The sequence below is a fragment of the Amblyomma maculatum genome, chromosome 1, assembly GCF_055883805.1.
Source record: "Amblyomma maculatum isolate TAMU_Amacu chromosome 1, ASM5588380v1, whole genome shotgun sequence".
NCBI classification, from domain to species: domain Eukaryota; kingdom Metazoa; phylum Arthropoda; class Arachnida; order Ixodida; family Ixodidae; genus Amblyomma; species Amblyomma maculatum.
This window is the reverse complement of record NC_139344.1, coordinates 362,043,648-362,064,316: the sequence shown is the minus strand read 5'-3', so window position 1 is coordinate 362,064,316 and position 20,669 is coordinate 362,043,648.

Genomic DNA, 20,669 nt, shown 5'->3' with positions numbered 1-20,669 from the left:
CACAACAAAACATTCAGCTGTGGCGTCGTAAAGTAATCACTTAGAAATTGATGAACACATTTTTAATTCGCAGTGGCACGGAAGCTCCCAGCCGCTTGGAATTCTTCCAATCATTGCTTCTTCTGTCAGCGTCTTGCATCGCCGAGATACTGGTGTCCAGCATGCACTCCTACTACATCGTGCAGAACCTAATGAGGTCGCGAAGTTTGCTTTAGTCTGCCATTTTCAAGAAGGTAAAGAAGGACAGATTGAACCTGCATGCCTGCTCAGTAGTACCGCAGTCAGTGCTATATTCTGCCGAGTTACTGCTCAATGCAGTGCCATTTATTGAAATTGGTCATATGCTGTTTCTGCGTAGATGATATGGATATGAAAGAAATCTCGTATGGAGCGTTGGCTTACATCACCGGCAGTATTAGGCATAGCTTTCTTCAATCTGTCGTATTTCATTTTTCTTTGTTTAGACATATCAGAGGCGGCCCCACGTGATGGCTGAAACTGGTCCTTCATGATTAAAATGCATCACAAGGTTCTCCACCGAGGTGACCTTCTTTCTATCAACTTTAAGGCCCGATATATTCTTTATATAAGCCTTTATATTCTCATCAGTGGGCACAAAAAGTATCTGCCCACAGAGGATGTCACACCGTTCCTGTAAAAAAATGACGAAATGTATCAGTAAAAGAATGGTTGAATGAGGTGGAGGTTGAAAAACGTATCTATACGAGATTCCATTCATGTGGTGCAATTAGTTAATTAGTGCCGAAAAGTTAATTCGACATCGAAATAGCCATAGACGTCGAAATAGTATGGAGACGTCAAAATAGTCACAGACGTTGCAATTATGACAAATACGTCAAAATTGGAGAAAAAATGTTCAAATACATTGCTGAGCTTTAATTTGAGGCCTAGTCATGGCGTTACAACATCGAAAAGAGTCAAGAGTAAAAGAAGAAGAAATTAGTAGAACTGAAAAAAAAAAAAAAACAAACTGTAAAAATAGCAAAACAACAAAAAGAGAAAGTATAACGAGTAACAAAAAAAGCAAATAAGAGAAAAGGAGCTAACAAAATAAAAAAGATTCAAGAGAAGAAGCAAATGAGTGAAAAAGCGGCAAATGAGGGCAGAGTCGCACGAATGGCTTTCTCCTTACCGCAATTCAGAGAAATTATGTGCCTCAAACGAAATTTGTTTTACAACTAGACTTCACAAACATGGCGTGAGATATCCTCCCCAGTTTTTTCCCGCATTGAAATGGCTATGTGTTGATGCTGTTGCGGCTTATATTGCCTAGTATGGTGACTTTCTTTCTTTGGTACTTCTTCGTAGAGCGGGGGACACTGTGAAAAATCAATAGTAAAGCTGACGTTGCTCATCCAGTGGAGCTGCCTAGTTCGTTAAATAGACGACGCCGCTGCAAAAGCAATGGCAATGAAATACCTTTGTTTCCATTGACGCTGCTTGCCACTGCATTGAGTTCCTAGGCAATATTAGGCACTTCCACGAAATGGAGTAAGTGGGCAAAGCCAGAAAAGCGAGAAAGCTCTGCCTAAACGAACACCTGCGACAGAAGGTAATCAAAAGGAAGAAAACAGGGAGACCTAGAGTGTTTGATGCCATTTACAATATGCTTAAATTGCTATCACATGTTATTGCCTAATGATGTTGGGCGCAGAATCCAAGCCGTCTTTATACATTGTTTTTATAAAGCCGTAAAATATCAAAATTAATTAGAACACTGATATCACGCATTTCTTTCACATTATGAGGCAATGAGAATGACGACGAAACTACACAAACAAACATTCCTCGCAGTTTCAATATGTATTAGATAAGCAGGTAGTCTGAGAGATCAATGCGGTTCACCTACCTATCGATTTTGAATAAAGTTTGGAAAAGTGGTATGAACGCAAAAAATAGCTCTTTAGTTTTAAAGCTTGAAAAAGCATAATAATAATTATAGCAGCAGATCCTATCACTGCAGGCTTGTCACTTGATGCTCTTTATTTTCATAAAATATTTTGTAATATTCTATAATTACCGCAAAATAATTTTAAATATCTGGCACGTAGGTAGTGGTAATAGTAGAAGTATAAAATATTTATTTTGAAGATAATTATTTTGATGTTAAAGGTGGCATTCGTCGGGTTCTCAGTCCGGGACTCATTTGGCTGAATTTCCCGCAAAACTCTTTCTCAACCAGGGACCTTTGTGCCACGAGTATGTATCTAGACAGAGCTGCCTCCCAGTCCGCCTAAAGTCAGATTATTTTGCGGGGTATGGCTAGGTTTTGTTGCCAAGCTCATATAATCTGAAAAAGGTCTGCATTCTGGTCGCAAAATAAGCATTGAACTGAAAATGATTCTGAGTTAAGTATCTTCAGTCTAGCTTGGCATTGTAGGAGGGTGTTTCTAAACGCCTGAGGTGAGAATTCTCTGATTTATCCAGCCAGTTATCGGGTCCTATGAAGGTCTGTCACGCTAAGGGGACGCGTTGGAGTATCTCGCGGTATGAACTAAGAGCAGGGAGGAGTCATGTGAGGGGAGTGATGAGAGATGCCGGCAAGGAAATGCTCGAGCTGCGGAGTAGACCCATTGTTTCCCTCGATCTCTCCATGCCGAGGTAATCACTTGATGTGTTTGTGTGAAGTCTGGCTCTGGCTTTTATTAGGAGTTTGCAGGTCATGGACATACCCTGCCTCATATTTGATAGTGTCTTGGGAGTACGTAATGATGAGTGTGGATTCGGCATATGTTGCGGTTGATGCCATCGATTCTACCTCCATGCATGTGAAGTCTGAATTTCTAACCATTAGCACCGTTTGAGTATGGCCTGGGCGTATGACGACACTGTTATCACGCTCTCGCAGATACCCGCAGCATCTGCAAGGAAGGGCCCGTAGCCCTGGAACCCTTTGTTGAACATCATCCTGCCTCGTGTGTCGTGCCTAATGTTATTCGGGGTTCATGTGCAAGTACGCTATGGAATTTTCCCCTCCATTCGGGGAGTATGTCGTGTCCCTGTTGCGTGCTGCTGGGCGGGGTGATGCTGAGCTCTTGAAATGCTTGTCGTCCGGTGGCGGCACCAGAGATCCTGAAAGTTTGTGTTAGAAGATGACCTCCGATCAGATCGTTAATGATGTTGTGACTTGTGAAGAGCAGTCCTAACGCCCACTTGCTGCCCGTACTAAATATGTTGTGTGAATGCTTGAGGTCACTCTTCCTTTGTTTGGGGTTACACAGGTTCTGCGGCAGATGATGGAAGCTTGATTTAGAGGGTGTCGTGTTTTTTTGATGCCATTTTGATCGTATATGTAAATATATCTGCTCAGCCTTTTCATTACTGACCCGTTAAAGCGATCACTTACGTAAACATTTTAAAGTGGCCTATGTGACAATGCAACCTGAGGAAGTTATCATAACCGTAATAACCAATGATTCAGAACTATAAGGCCGCATGTGATACAGAAAGGGCGGATCTACGCCAGGGATAGGTTTGAATCATTTTAATGCCGTTCAAACCGTAGTCATTTCAAAGCGGGAAATTTGTTCGAATAAAAGAGCCCCGAAGTAAGCGCCGCGTTTGAAATATTTTAGTGATTCCGGAACGGAAATTTATAGCGCGCTTTCTAATCGAAATTAAGCTCAGAATCTCATAGCTTGGGCAACGAGATAATATCTCTGTTTTTAAGACTATGACGCGTCAACCACGCGGCAGCTTTTGGTGCTACTCCTCGTTCGCGTACTTGTACTTTCTTATTCCCTTGATAACCGGTCACTTAACTGGGCCCTCCATTAACGTGATAGGGTTAAAGGCGTCGCTCTGTGGAAACCTCCGGCGTCTGAGGTTTACACTTTGTGAACGAGAATACGCGCGGGCATGGCTCAAAAACAGCGATATATTTGGTCACTCTTCAGTTGCAGTGATTACTGTTCTTGAGACAGGCTGGCTTTAGCGTTGTAGCGAATTCAAAGGACGCAGGAGCTATTATATAGTGCCGCGAAACCTTCAAAACAGTATTTGTTGTTTTTTTAACAGCCACCGGCATACAGGCTTATCACTCTGATTCTGGACCGCGTATCAGTTCCGTAATCTTTGTTTGTTAATGCTCGATGTCGCGAGTCACACCTTTATCAGTTTTGTTGTAGCGCAAGATGCACTGAGATCTGTCTCGAACGTTCCGGCCACTTGGGTGTCTTTCCACAATGTTCCAGCCCGTGCTGGTAGCTGTTTGCGGCGTTATCTAGATTGTTCTGTGCAGCCTTTAAATTGAGCGTTGCCGAGTGTGACGAGCATTCTTTGTTCGACGACCGACGAGTGCGTTCGTTGCTATCGCCGCCGCCGAGTTGCTTAGTTCTTTTGCGGGCGCAAGTCAGCTCCAATAAAGTTATTTCAGTACCATCACTGCTGTGTCTTCTTTTGGCGTGTACAGCATTGTCACCATCACGTGACATCTGGTGGAGGTGCTGCCTTTGATCCTTCAAGCGAAGACCCAAGCCCTGTTCCTGACGCCCTTGAAGACCAGCCTACAGGTCACCGAGCCAGCCGCCGACTTCAAGGCCTACAACCCGAACACGGTCTGCTGCCTGACTCCATTCGATCTCGGAAGGCATCGACGCTGACAATGGCCCAGCCTACAGCACCGGTTGTTTTCGTCCAACCCCGTGAGCCTCCCTGCTTCCATGGACGATCGGATGAAGATGCGGGTGACTGGATGGACCTTTTCGACCGTGTGGCAGAATTCAACGGTTGGAACGACGCTGCGAAACTCAGGCAGGCCTACTTTGTTCTTCAAGGACATGCCCGAGTTTGGTTTGAAAATCACGAGACTTCTCTCAAGGATTGGGAGATATTCAAAGCACAGTTCTTGATTGCCTTTACAAGTTCTGTCAGAAAAGAAAGAGCTCAGGCCCTCCTCCAATCAAGAATTCAACTACCAAACGAGCCCGTCCTGGCCTACGTAGAGGAGATGAAACGCCTGTTTCGCCGCGCCGACCCTAACATGACCGAAGATGACAGAGTGAAATTCTTAATGCGAGGCGTTAAAGAGTCGCTTTTTGCGGGGCTTGTCCGGAACCCGCCGAAAACTGTGGAAGAATTTGAGAGTGAAGCATCGACCATCGAGAAGACGTTGGATACCCGGATGCGCCACTACGAGCGACCACTTCAACCAAACTACTCATGCCACTACCCGAGCACATCTGCAAGCGGAGAGAACCTTCGGGACATAATCCGGGAGATCGTGCGAGAGGAGCTCCGCCGAATGTTGCCATCATCGCAACAACCCCAGGTGGCGACGCTCGCGGACGTCGTCCGTGAAGAAGTTCAGCAGGCGCTGGGCGTTCCTGAAGCGACGGCTGCGACTGTTCCAGCACAAGAAGCAACAGCGATGAACTACGCTGGTGCATTACGTCGCCCTCCTCCCCGACGTGATGACTTTCCCAGCCCTCGCCGCTACCGTCCTGTTCCTGAAAACCGCCCCTTGGCCCCCGCCCGCCAAGCCTACCAACGACCCCCAAACCCCAGGAAGTGCGACGCCTGGAGGACTGCAAACAACCGGCCATTATGCTTCCACTGCGGTGAGGCCGGCCACATTCTGCGCCACTGCCCGTACCGACGAATCGGTCTCCGCGGATTTGCAGTCGACGCTCCACGACCACGCCCTGATGAACGACCGCAAGAAATCGACAACTATCAGCGTAGCGGTGAGATTGCGCCACCAAGCCGTCGATTCAGGTCTCCATCGGCCCCTATATGCCGAGCCAGGCACAGTACTCCTAAACCATGTAGGCACATTCATACGGGTTGGTTAAAACGAGACTTCTTTTCTGTGTCGGCTGGTTGGTTACGACCGGTAGCTCGATGCTATGGCAGCTTAGGACTGCATGCGAATAATTTTGAGAGCGCTGTATAATTTGCACTGGAGAAATTCTAAAGACCGAGCTCTGCTTTGGCGACAATAGACCTATCGTCGTGTTAATTTTTGAGATATTTGTATTTTATCTTTCATTTTATTTTAGTTTTTACTTTTTATTTAATAATACACTTTTCAAATTTTCTTTTATTTCTCAGTCGGTGTTTCAGACGTATTAAACCACGGGCTAAATACACCGTTGGAAAATTGTTTACGTCTTCTTTTAGGTTCTGATTCTGAAGAGTCGTTAACAACTCAAGCTCTCTGTGTGTACGTTTCAGCAAGCATTTCCAATATGTAGTGTTGATGCTGTAAAAGTTTCTTCACTATGAACGAGTCACAGGGTGCAAAGAACGAGCTAACCTTTAACCACGATTACAATTTCTGTCTGGCATATGCGATTTTTTTTCTCGTCTAGGAAACGGTGCACGAGCGAACACGAAGAAGAACGAAGCTGAGTGACATGGAGGTTCCACCGATCGCTGAAGAATCATCGCCAGGTTCCTCTAGTCGTGATAACCGAAGCATACTGAAAAGAAGCTCCCCATCTCTACTTTTCTACGCTCAACGCTACCCGCCTGGCACCAGCACCGCTCCCACGACGCCTGTACGTCCACTAGCGCATACCTTGCCGCAGCGCTCTTTCTGGTTGCTTCTCCCCTAGAAATCCCTACCTAGTATACAATGCTGGGGACGAAGCATGCAATTCGAACTCTTGTATACGCTGCCTTTCAGTGATAACTCTTCATTTTTAATATTGCTGTACTGCGAAAAGAGATGAGGTCATGAAAAACATAAGCGGAACAAGGTATGTAACTTTTTCCGTCTATTGAAGGCCTCCGGGAAGATGAGGCACCGATAATTAAGGAAGTTCATTTTGAAACTAATGACTGCACGGCACTTTTTCGCGACTAAAAATTGTCGATCACTTAGAGCAATCAGGACTTAGAGCGATCACTTAGAGCAATCACTTAGAGCAATCAGATAGATAACTGTCGGAGCGCCAGTCTGTCGTGTTCCGAACTCGCTTCCGTGTGCGTGTAGGGCCGAAAGTATCGCGTGCGAATGTGAAACGAAATATAAACAACAGGTAGAAAGGCTTGCTTTTCTTTATACAAATAAACATCCTAAGGCGACAAGCGCAAAGGGGGACACCTTAGACGACTGGTTCAGACGTTTTACAACCTGGTAGTTTATAACGTGCCCTGACATCGCGGATTCCGCAGACGCCTAGCGTTTAGCCTTCATCCGCACGCGGCCGCCGCGGCCGGTATCAAACCCGCGTCCTAGAGATGAGCAGTCGAGCTACCTCGCGAGGATAAAAAGAAAGGTACCCAGAAAGAACAGGTTAAAATTGACTAATTAAGAAGTGTGCAGGATCCCGCCGACAGTGGGGAAGCCTAAACATGAAAGCGTTAACGGCTACCGTTTCCCTGCGTTCATTGGGGATTTTTGTTTTCTGTGCATGCATTGTGCTACTTGATTAATCACTGTTCTAATTTCTCGATCATTCCACTCATACTCTTTGGGATACAGTCGTTAAGGTCTACGCTCTCTGAAGCGCCACCCGACACAGATATAAAGCCCCGTTTTAGCCAGGCTGCATGAATCTGCGTGCGTAGCTTACCTGAGGGTAGCACGTTTGAGTCGGGACATAGGGCTCCGGATTGCATGAGTCCGCTTTCATCTTGACATCGTAAAACAAAGGTTGCGTTCATAGCGCCTGCCAACGCAACCATATTACGCGGTTCCACGACGTCGCACAGTCCGACGGAGAATCAGAGCAGGTTCATACCACCCAGCTGACAGCTAGCTTCCTTATACTTCTTTATATATATATATATATATATATATATATATATATATATATATATATATATATATATATATATATATATATAGTGCCTACTCCTAATGGTAGGCATAAAGCACGGCGAAAGGCATGTCTAATGGCCTCATGGTTATCTGTTTCGGCTTGCACTGCTGACGCTGTGCTCAGCACTACAACATGCTACGCATGACGTCACTTTAATACCTCCTATATAAGCGAAATTTGAAGGTCATTTCAGCTTCGTCTTTTAAAAACTTTTCGTTCGCATACATGCCCTTTGCTACCCGCTAATTTGACATTTTGCTTAGATTGTGCAACTTATTCCCTCCAATATAGCGATTAGCACGCAGCCATAACCTATCACTTTACGTGAAACATCACCCGACGCAGATTAAAGTCCTGCTTTAATCAGGCGATGTACGAACTGGCCAGCGAGGCTTAGCAGTTGCTTGCCTGACTCGGGATTCATACGTCACCGCGGAATCAATTCCTATCAGAGTAGCTGCCCTAATCGGCAGCTCCTGCCAAGTTATTTGTCCCTTGCGTCACACAGCCCGCCAGCCAATAAGTGCCCGGCCATGTCTCCTGTCAACTATCATCTGTCAGAATCATTTTCGTTATTTTTCGCTTATCGCATCGACAACACGGCTTTTGGGGGACACGCTTACAACGTTGCCGTGTTATTATTCCTTAAAGGGTTGACGCCTGTAATGAATAAACTGGACGACACACGTAAGCTCCACCTTAATGTATAACGCGAAATCTCTAATGGCTCTCGTTAAGACGACAGCGCAGAAAAAGACAATCATTAACGAACTAGCCCAGCACCATGTTTTATTGAGCTACATTTCCAGTGACCCTGTCAGTGCCATATAGTGTCATGACATCACACAAACTGACAACCAATCACGCCACAACATTGTCACCTGGAATCTACCACTTACCAGAGGCATGGTCGTGATTGTTTGCTACCAAACCTAACACCGAATTTTCAAGGAAACGGGATTCTTTACACCATCGCGCTAATAACATCACGGAATGCCGACATGCGTGCGGACGACTGGCTCTCATTACAACCTGGAATCATACTTCAGTCGCCCACTAAAGTAATGCAAACAATGAGGAGACTAAATAAATTAAATTAGGTTGATCAGAAACACAAACCATTGGATATGGAAATCCCATTTGTGGACATCAAAAAGACAACGCCTCCGCTTCACTGTTTTTCTATAAGCAGAAAAGCAAGGAGAAAAGAAAACACCTTCGACCTGAAGGGCAACCCCTCCTCTACACCCTAATGCTAAGTCCGTCTCTCATGAAGAGCCGTGCAATAATCTACATGAAACATTATATATACGACTAAATATACAGCGAGTTTAACTCAGTTAATCACGGAATGTCGTGCAAAAGAAGGGCGCTATGACAGGAATATGCTTGCGATGTCTCAATTCTTAAACGTTATTTTTCGGTGTTAATCAGGTGGCCATGCTTCCAGACCACACACTGCATCGGGGTTTTGCTAGACTGCCGGGAGTAGCACTGCAGCGCTAAATGTTCCGAAAGCACTGCAGAATATGCGATAGAGAAATACGAAAGCATGAGCGTTTTTTCTGCACATGGTACATCGCGCGCCTTTTGTCGAACAAAACCAGCGTTCCGCTCAACGCATGATATTTCACCGGCGTTCTATAATTGGTCCACGGGAAAAGAAAGGTGCTGTATCTGTCAGACATGTTTTTGTGGACACCTGAAGCCCCTCAGAAAGGTCAAAGGTGAAATCGGCTTCAGACATGTTTTGTAAGAATGCGGGTAGTAGTGCTGCAGTACTAAAAATGAACTTGAAGCTTGCGTTCTCTTTGTATCATTTCCTTAGAGTACACGGTTGCTGTTGTTGTGGCTGTAGGAAGAAGGAAAAGAAAATGCATGGGCCTGCTACTGGCTCTGTAGCTGAGCCACCTCCGCTGCCTCGTGCAGACAGAAGAGAAAAAGAGAGAAGAAAGAAAAGGAAGACGGAGAGAAAGACGCGCGCCGCAACAACAGCCGTCGTCCACCACCGAAGCGGTGGCGGGTGCAATGACGGCCTACAACAGATAAACATTCGTTGGCAGGTTAGCAACCGCCGCAAGCGGTGGTGACCTACCTGCCCCAGCCCCATCAGGGGAGACATCCTACACAGTTGTTGTTGTGGCTGTATGAAGAAGGAAAAGAAAATGCACGGGCCTGCTACTGGCTCTGTAGCTGAGCCACCTCCTCTGCCTCGTGCAGACAGAAGAGAAAATAGAGAAGAAAGGAAACGAAGAGGGAGAGAAAGACGCGCGCCGCAAGAACAGCCGTCGTCCACCACCGAAACGGTGGCGGGGGCAATGACGGCCTACAAGAAATAAAAATTCTGTGGCAGGCTAGCCCCCGCCGCGAGCGGCGGTGACCTACCTGTCCCAGCCCCATCAGGGGAGAGCTGTTACACAGTGCCCCGCACAGTAATGCAATGCACAGGGTCGTCCATTGCGACCTATAAAATACGGCCACTGAATATAATTCTGTTCTAACAATATGAAAAGGAGTGTACTTCAAATCTGTCTTCGATTTGCCGTCCAGGGGCTTAACCAGGGGCTTCATGGAACCTCAATCCATTATTCTATTTGCCAGGCCAGCATTCTATCTTGTCTGATCTTTCTGAAGTGTATTTTCAAATCTGTCTTCTATTTGCCGTCCAGGAGAGCTTAAATTTCATGGAACCTCTATCCATTATTCTATTTGCCAGACCAGCGTGCTATCTTGTCTGATCTTTCTGATGTGTATTTTCAAATCTGTCTTCTATTTGCTGTCCAGGAGAGCTTGAAGTTCATGGAACCTCAATCCATTATTCTATTTGCCAGGCCAGCGTGCTATCTTGTCTGATCTTTCTGAAGTGTATTTTCAAATCTGTCTTCTATTTGCCGTCCAGGAGAGCTTAAAGTTCATGGAACCTCTATCCATTATTCTATTTGCCAGGCCAGCGTGCTATCTTGTCTGATCTTTCTGAAGTGTATTATCAAATCTGTCTTCGATTTGTCGTCCAGGAGAGCGTAAAGTTCATGGAACCTCTATCCATTATTCTATTTGCCAGGCCAGCATGCTATCTTGTCTGATCTTTCTGAAGTGTATTTTATAACCTGTCTTCTATTTGGTGTCCAGGAGAGCCTAAAGGTCATGGAACCTCTATCCATTATTCTATTTGCCAGGCCAGCATGCTATCTTGTCTGATCTTTCTGAGGTGTATTTTCAAATCTGTCTTCGATTTGCCGCTTAAAGTTCATGGAACCTCTATCCATTATTCTATTTGCCAGGCCAGCATGCTATCTTGTCTGATCTTTCTGAAGTGTATTTCAAATCTGTCTTCTATTTGCCGTCCAGGAGAGCTTAAAGTTCATGGAACCTCAATCCATTATTCTATTTGCCAGGCCAGCGTGCTATCTTGTCTGATCTTTCTGAAGTGTATTTTCAAATCTGTCTTCTATTTGCCGTCCAGGAGAGCTTAAAGTTCATGGAACCTATATCCATTATTCTATTTGCTGGGCCAGCGTGCTATATTGTCTGATATTTCTGAAGTGTATTTTCAAAGCGGTCTTCTATTGGTCGTCCAGGAGAGCTTAAAGTTCATGGAACCTCTATCCATTATTCTATTTGCCAGGCCAGCATGCTATCTTGTCTGATCTTTCTGAGGTGTATTTTCAAATCTGTCTTCTATTTGCCGTCCAGGAGAGCTTAAAGTTCATGAAACCTCAATCTATTATTCTATTTGCCAGGCCAGCATGCTATCTGGTCTGATATTTCTGAAGTGTATTTCCAAATCTGTCTTCTATTTGCCATCCAGGAGAGCTTAAAGTTCATGGAACCTCTATCCATTACTATATTTGCCAGGCCAGCATGCTATCTTGTCTGATCTTTCTGAAGTGTATTTTCAAATCTGTCTTCTATTTGCCGTCCAGGAGAGCTTAAAGTTCTTGGAACCTCTATCCATTATTCTATTTGCCAGGCCAGCATGCTATCTTGTCTGATTTTTCTGAAGTGTATTTTCAAATCTGTCTTCTATTTGCCGTCCAGGAGAGCTTAAAGTTCATGGAACCTCTATTCATTATTCTATTTTCCAGGCCAGCGTGCTATCTTGTCTGATCTTTCTGAAGTGTATTTTCAAATCTGTCTTCTATTTGCCGTCCAGGAGAGCTTAAAGTTCATAGAACCTCTATCCATTATTCTATTTGCCAGGCCAGCATGCTATCTTGTCTGATCTTTCTGAAGTGTATTTTCAAATCTGTCTTCTATTTGAAGTCCAGGAGAGCTTAAAGTTCATGGAACCTCTATCTATTATTCTATTTGCCAGGCCAGCGTGCTATCTTGTCTGATATTTCTGAAGTGTATTTTCAAATCTGTCTTCTATTTGCCATCCAGGAGAGCTTAAAGTTCATGTAACCTCTATCCATTATTCTATTTGCCAGGCCAGCATGCTATCTTGTCTGATCTTTCTGAGGTGTATTTTCAAATCTGTCTTCTATTTGCCGTCCAGGAGAGCTTAAAGTTCATGGAACCTCTATCCATTATTCTATTTGCCAGCCCAGCATGCTATCTTGTCTGATCTTTCTGAAGTGTATTTTCAAATCTGTCTTCTATTTGCCGTCCAGGAGAGCTTAAAGTTCAAGGAACCTCTATCCATTATTCTATTTGCCAGGCCAGCATGCTATCTTGTCTGATCTTTCTGAAGTGTATTTTCAAATCTGTCTTCTATTTGCCGTCCAGGAGAGCTTAAAGTTCATGGAACCTCTATCCATTATTCTATTTGCCAGGGCAGCATGCTATCTTGTCTGATCTTTCTGAAGTGTATATTTTGGCCAAGGGTAGTTCCAAGGATATCTAGATGCCTTCTCCAGCTGTCCTTGCATTTTGTGTCGGACTGGGTCAGACAGGCAGAAGTCGATGACGTGGAATACTGTGCCAGCTGCCTTATTCACGGAACGTAATTTGTAAACAAATAATTCAGATGGTAGTTGAGGGAGTACGTAGCAGTTGAAAGAGGTCATACCCCGATCATCCAATATATTACAGTTTTGTAGTCTGGCAGATAATATTGGACCTTATTATTCCATTTTCGAAATTTGAGCGCCCTAGCGCCCTAGACGCATTTCTTATTTTGAATTAATGGGCTGAAGTTGACACTGTCCCCACCGCCGTAAACACCACCACGCCGGCCGCGCAGGGGTGCCTTCGGCGCAAGCCATCAGCGCCAGTGATACGGCAAATCCCTTGCGGCAGTGGCGGACGAACATCTTAAATTTGTTTTTCTTTGAACAATATTAGGTCCTTGAAAAAGGAATTACAAAAATGAATGCTTCTTGTGAAATGTCGACCCATATTGGGAGGTTTTGTTCAACCGGTGCGGTGGCCGCTAGCTCCGCTGCTAAGACGTCGCCGAAAATAATAATTTCGTTTACTACGAAACAGTGGGGTTGAGATTGGTATTAAAGGAGTTTGATAATCGAGTGGCCTATTCACTAAAACGCCTCGCTGATCTATTACAAAGTTTCGTCCGTTCTGACTTCGATGCTAAGTAATTTAGGTCTAGAGACGATCAGGGAGAAGCAGACCGAACGCAATCGTCCTTCGCGCTCGTGGGCGTCATTGCTGTAAGCGTGCGGTATCCGGTGCTGTAAGCCTCATGTGCGGCTAGGGCCAGACGAGGACCTCCATGATGCGGCTAGGGCCAGACGAGGGCCTGACAACGAGCAGCTTAAATGATGCCGCTAGGAAGGGACGGCCGCGGTATGTAGGGTGCATGGCTCGATGTAGCGCGCCGCGCCCTATACACTACGCTGCTGCGCTGTCTGGCGACACGCGAAGGTTCTAAAAAGTACCATGGGACGATACATTGCGCGTTTTATGTGCTGCTTTTGATTTGGTTTGCTTTTGTGGGGTGTAACGTCCCAAAGCGACTCAGGCTATGAGAGACGCCGTAGTGGAGGACTCCGGAAATTTCGACCACCTGGGGTTTATTAACGTGCACTGACATCGCACAGCACACGGGCACCTTGCTTTTCGCCTCCATCGAAAAGCGGCCGCCGAGGCCGGGATTGAAATATTTCAGTGTATGTACAATGTGTACACTGTTCGAGCGGGTCAGCTCGTGCGCCTTACGTACACGGGCGCCGGCGTGCACCTGAATCCCGCCCATAGATGCCGCTATTCCTTAGGTTAAAAGCGCTAACAGATAGCGACGAAAATCTCAGTTTACGGTAGTCTCGCGATAAATGGCATGACTGCTGTTTGGCCGAAATTACCGTGGCTTCGCGTAATGACGCTGCTCGTGCACAGAACTTGCAGCAGGCGACGCGGCGTCAGCCTATGGGAAAGCTTTTTAGGAAGAACCAAAAACGCTAGATTTTAAGATATATCTGCAGATGCGTTGCAGCTCAAACTTTGAGGTTTAGTTGCCTGGCACATCATGCATCAGATGGAATGTACATTTTATATTCCGAATTTGGTGCCATGACCCCTTTAAATGGTTAGCTGCAGTAAGCGTTGGGCGAATGTTTCCTCTATTTACCGAAAGCATCGGTTGCAGGACTTTTCTAAACAATGTTGAAAGTACTATTTTGCGTCACACATGATGCTCCTGTTACTCAGGGTATAGTATCGAGTTGGCAGGAACAGTTATGTGCTTAAAAAAGTATTGACGGTATAACTCTGCTAATCACGGAATACCATGCAGCAGCAGAGTGTTTAGGAAGAATTGTGTTTGCTGTGTCTCAATTATTAAACGTTATTTTCCTCTGTTAATCTGCTGCACACGGTACATCGCGCGCCCCTTGTAACGAACCAGAGTTCTGTTGAACGCATGGATGTTAACATAGTTCTATAATTGGTTTACAGGGGCCGTATTATGTGTTTTCGTCGTTATCTAAAGTGTCACCATCTCCATGACTTGGAGTCATCTGACTGGTGGAAACACCGGAACGGGATGTCAGTTTAATTTACACCACTTCCGTTTGCGGCGTTTCCCCGAATCGGACGACTCGAGGTCAGGTAGATAGCGACACTTTCTATAACGACACAAACTCGGAATACGGACCCCGGAAAGTAAATGCGCAGTATCTGTCACACTTGTCTCTATGGGCATTTTATGTGCATTGGGAAGGCCAAAGGTCAAATCAGCTTCAGAGGTCGAATTTTTGCGAGAATGCGGGTAGCAGTCCTGCAGCACTAAAAACCACGTCGAAAAATGGAATCCTTGCGGCTTCATAACGAAGGAGGTAGTCAGGCAGACCTTATATCATGCATCGGAAAGCAATCTGAGGACGTCAATAAAGTCACGCTGGCGTTTTCAGCCTGGCGTTTCGCTCTTCGCTTTAAGGCGAAAGCTTTTATATGCTCGTGACTGTGCGTCCGTGCATGTGTGTGTCAGCGATAAGCGTCGCACGCGATAAGTGTCACACTGCAAAATTCCGATACAGGCATATATATATATATATATATATATATATATATATATATATATATATATATATATATATATATATATATATATATATATAAAGCTGGCCCCACCGAGCGTCCAATCCAGGCGTCTGTACTGTGTCTTCCGTTTGACCCTTCCTCGAATGTCGCACAACACAGCATACTGAAGTAGAAGCAGTAAATCAGCAATCAACGGCATTTCAAATTGGTTTACAGAAAAGAAAAGGCACAGTATTTGTCAAATTTTTCTATGGTCACCTGAACCCACTTTTCCACGGACACCATAAGGAAAAAGAGAAAAGTGTAAGTGAAAGAAGAAAGAGGTGCCGTAGTGCAGGGCTGCGAACCATCGCGTTATAAAGGATTTCACCTTATAGCACTTGCCGTCCAAAGTGCCCACTGTAATTTTCTTGTTCTCTTCCCCTCACTCAATCACGAAACTTTACACGCTTTTGTCCTTTCCCACAGTTTTTAAGAACTCGCCACAATGAGACACAACCAATTTTAGTGGAACATGCCGACATCTCTACGAAAGGAAATGCTGCGTCGAGGCAGATGTAGAGCAGATTAGAACATTCTCTTAGGTCTTAGAAGACGACCAAGTGGTCTGTGGGATGAAACGTAAAACTCGGCAAACATGAAGCACAGGCAGTGTTCTCTCATCACGACTGCTGTCTTTATTGATTTTAATTTTTTGCTGATGAAGAGAGCAAAGAAGTAGAAGAATCGATCTGTATCATATGCCTGGAATTCGCAGGGCCTGTCTCTTGATTATTCTCCCCTTAATAAACAGCCACGGCTTTATCACTCCTGACGCTCCTTTATCGCATTCTGCCCAGGTCGGCAGCTCAACTGCTCTGGCCCGAAGGCAAAAGAGAAATACAAGGCGTACGATATTGTCCGTCATCCTCCTGATCGCTGGCCTGGTGGTGGTTCTTCTGCTGGTGCTCCTTTCTAACCCACGTGCTGTTCGCACCTGCTATACGCTCTGCACGTCTTCATCGTGTCGCCTGTACGTCCGGGCTCTGGAATCTTCGATGGATTCAAAACTGGATCCGTGCGAGGATTTCTACGCCTTCGTGTGTTCTCGCTGGAGGCCTGGTGAGAATAAGCATCTGCCGCCCACATTGCTGTCCTCTCTCATAGTCGCAAGTGTGTGCAAGTTCACAAGGAATCGTTGAGTGAGGTCCCTGGCTTTATTATACCGCGAGTGTCACAATGTTGCTCTTAGCTGTTTTATATACTTACACTATACACTTTTCTTAAAAGACAAACGCGTCGAATTCGCCATACCATATGTAGAATAAAAGCGCAACTTGTGTACCCACCCATATTAGAAACGTTAGAGAAGCAGGAGTAAGCTGCAGTGAAGGATGATTGTATTCCAATTTGTATAGCCAAAATAAAAGATTCGAAATATTTTTATCATCGCTCCCTGTTATAACCCTCGTTTTCTTCTTAACTTACCAGTGCTCTCTTGTACTTGCGTAGCGTTTATGATTTGTTTTTCGGCAAAGGGCGCCTGTCAAAGCAGTGATATCGGAAAACGCTTTAGTGATGATGAAGGCGCTACGCTTGCGAAAGACGTAAGTGCCTGTTATAATTGATATTTGAGCGTTGGTGTTTCAGATTCCGGAGGCCATTCCTTTTTAGAAGATGCCAAGTTGTCGTTTCAAGATGCTGTGATGGCACAAGCCTCAATTGCCAAAGCGCCGAGTACCAACCAGGGCAGGTTCCAGAAAGCGGCCAAATTCTATCAAAGCTGCATCAAAAGTGCAGACCAGGGCGTGAGCGACATAAAGAGCTTTCTTCAGGCAAGTGGCTTGCCGTGGCCAGCCATCGACCAGAAGAGTGATCCTTTAAGCGTCATTTTAAGGCTGTCCTTCAAGTGGCAATGTCCTGTGTTCTTTTATGCCTACGTAACTCTAAGAGGATTCCAAGGTCACAGGCTCCAGCTTTTCGACTCGTTCATGGGCGCTGACTTCAATGCATATTTGAAAGAATATCGCTCCCGGCGTGACAATCGTAAATTTGTTTGCGAACTCTACAATTTATTGGCTGATCATGTCACTGACCCTACCGAACATAATCAATCACATTACACCACCAGGCCGTGCGACAAAATGGCCTTAGACCAGTCCGTTTTATTAAGTCAACTGGAAGATGATAGCGAAAGTACTTGGGCTACTTATTCAAGTGTCTACGAGTTCGCATCCAACATGACGCCAAGAATTGACGGGAACAAGTGGGTACGTGTTATATCTACGCACATTCCACTGAGCAAGCCTGTTTTCAGCAGCACACCAGTTGACGTGGGAAATCCCGGCTACACGAAAGCTCTAACGAAAATGCTAGCGGAAATCTCCAAAGAAGATTTGCTTGTGTTCATTGGCCTGACCACAGCCCAAGTCGTCGGTCGCTTCATAAACTCCCGAGTGACGGGCCTTTTCTACTCAAGTGGAAGGTACGGAGCACGAAATCCGCACGCTGCACAGTGCTACCAAATGACCGAAGTCGCCATCCCGGGAGCCCTGAGCAGTCCGCAGTCCACTTACCTGTTCGAAAAACAGCGAGTGCTGAAAGCCGTTGAGGTAGCTAAGACAGTCATGGAGTCATCAAAGCAGCGACTGCGAAACACCGCACGGCTAGAGGCAAAATCCAAAGATTTTATCACGAGGAAGATCGCCGATGCGACGATAGTTTTTGAAGGGCTGAAAAAAGAAGAGTTCTCAAAGGTTGTCGAAATTTCAGACATGACAGATTCCTTTGTAGACAATGTCAAGGCGTTGCCCAAAAACTACTGGTCCATTTTTCGTCGACGTTCCGAGTCAATAGTCAAAGGAAACGTGTGGATGAACCCCTGGCTCCAAGGCAATATTTCGAACGAACTCAATGAACTCACCATCCCTGATGTTTACATGCTTAAACAGGTTTTCCCAGACAATGCGTACGAAAGCGTATACTATGCGGTCATAGGGTCTCTGATAGCCCGCCAGATCTCCAAAGGTCATGAACGTATAAGAAGAATGATTTTTAGCAAAGGAAATGGAAGCCATTGGCTTTCAGAACCGGAAGAATCTAGACAAGACTCAGCAGTACTCTGTCTGATGAATGCCTTCCACGCTCGATACAATGCCTCAGATGTGACGAGAGCGGAGGAAAAGTCTGCCCTGTATAGCGCCTGCAACAGCCTGTCGCCTCTCCTCGATGCATTTTACTCAAGCCCTGGTTTTCCCGAGTGGAGCTCCGGCTTCCACCACTACACACCGTTGCAGTTCTTTTTTATATCGTTATGTTTTACCATGTGCACACTCAGTGAAACCGACAGTATCTTTCCGTTCACCGCAGAATCGTGGTGCAACTTTCCTTTGAGCCTGTTCAAGCCTTTTCAAGAAAGCTTTCACTGCCCCGAGGATAGTCCCATGTATTCCAATGTTACCTGCCATCCGGACTCAATTCTCCCAACAGAAGGGTAGTGAGTGACGTCACAATTTTGTGAAGACAAGTGTGAAAATACAAAAACATACGACTTGTCAGAAGGAAAAGTATAGTGCGCATCAGTCCGTTCTAAATGTATGTGTTTAAACAATGTGATAGTGAGACTAAGTCAAAACTGTTAAAATTTTATTTTTTTTTGTATAGTTTCATACTTTAGCAGCCACGCATATTGTGTTCATGGCGATCAGGCGCTAATATTTGCGGGGAGCATTTGATGTGCGAGTACCTATCTGTGTGAATGTAAATAACTGCGCCTTGAAATCTGGGTTATGTTTGGAGACTCAGTGTATAGGTGAATAGACTAGTCTGAAAGATGCCTTTCATGAACGCCCATAGCCACAAACTGTTTCAGATGTAGTATTTTTGATAGATACTCTTAAGTGTGGGTTATACAACTTCTAAAAACTGTCTGTCGAATTCTGCATAAAAGATATTTGAATTCCCGTCGTCCTGCACATGTTCCTTTCGCGGGCGCGGCTGGCGACTTGTGCAGTGTACATGCGGTGAAACTATATGACTGGTCATTTGAGCATTTGGGCATGGAGTTTTTTACTGTGTGAGATTAAGCCCTGTCTGGAAATATTTGCTAAATTTATTAATGTAAATTTAAAACTCATTTCTCGGAACACAGTACTTTGGCTGAATGGCGCCCAGAAAAAAGTTGCGGATACTGATGGTCGTCACCCGTTTATATTACACGAAGCTGGACAACAGTCCTGGCGGTCCATGGTTGTTTCATAAATTTTAAACTGTTCACCGTACCGGGGCACAGAGGTAAAAGACAAGACCGGTGGCCCAGACGCTCTGTGATTAAACCTTGACATCGCTCTAATAGTCAAATGGTTAAAAATTCTCCCTTTTTTACAGAATAATACCGAAGCGCGAGTGTGAGGGTCAACACCCCCCCCCCCCCTCTTCCTTTTGTTTTGTATATCCTCTACCATTGCTAGTTGGCCTCAGTGACGTATGCATTGAAGGATGACGTCACGCTGCTAATTCCAGAAACAATGGTATGATGCTAACTGTATAAGTGGTCTATGCGTCCATGCCACAAAAGCAGACTAACGCTGACGCTTATGAACAGCACTCGCCTGATAGATTTCGTAGCTGCTTCCGTCGAAGGAAATTGCGCTTTGTAGTTGCGAAACAAATTCTACTAATCGCTGTCTCTATGTCACGGCCGCTCAGTGGGTTGTGCAGCATTGGCTTGCCGCGTGTAGACACAGGCCGCAGCTTGTCACTAGCCGTCTTGACCCCGTCTTTCTGTTGCTGTCCTCGCGATTGATGTGTTGGTGAAACGAGGGCAATACAATTTATATTCAATAAAGGTCTGCGGTGAAAGAGTACAAGCTGATCTTCCATGACGAGGTGAACCATTCTAAAGATGCTCACCGCGCAGTAACAAATGCAATTTCTACTCATCTTATTAACTACAATCCGCGTCTCGGCTCAACCAGAACCACGTGCTCTACTCTCTGGAGAGCTGGGCGGATCCTTTTGCTGCACCCAATGTGCCCATATAGCCTACATGATTGGCGATTTAGGCTTCTCCTCTGATTTCAGGCGGCGAGCCGGACCAGCGTCACGTAATAAATGTACCTCTCTCTCCAGCAGGAAACCTGGACAGCTCTAGTAATTCTTCGTAAACTTTCGTACATGACACGATTTGCTGGTGATCCTTAGTCAGTAGCGGTTGGCGGGGAACTCCCTAGATGTTGGTGAGACCTGTGGCGTATCAGTAAAAAAATCTTTATGCAGTGAAGGCTGCCACTGAGAACTTACGTGTGTTTAACCTAACGACTGCTAACTAAGGAGGTTAGCTAAGTTGCTGAAATTTATTGCCTGACACTTAATGTTCACCTTTTAAAGGGCTGCAGCAGGGTAGCGACTGTTTGTGCTGAACAGCTTTGTACGTAACGTGAGAGAGGGGAGGCTATAGCA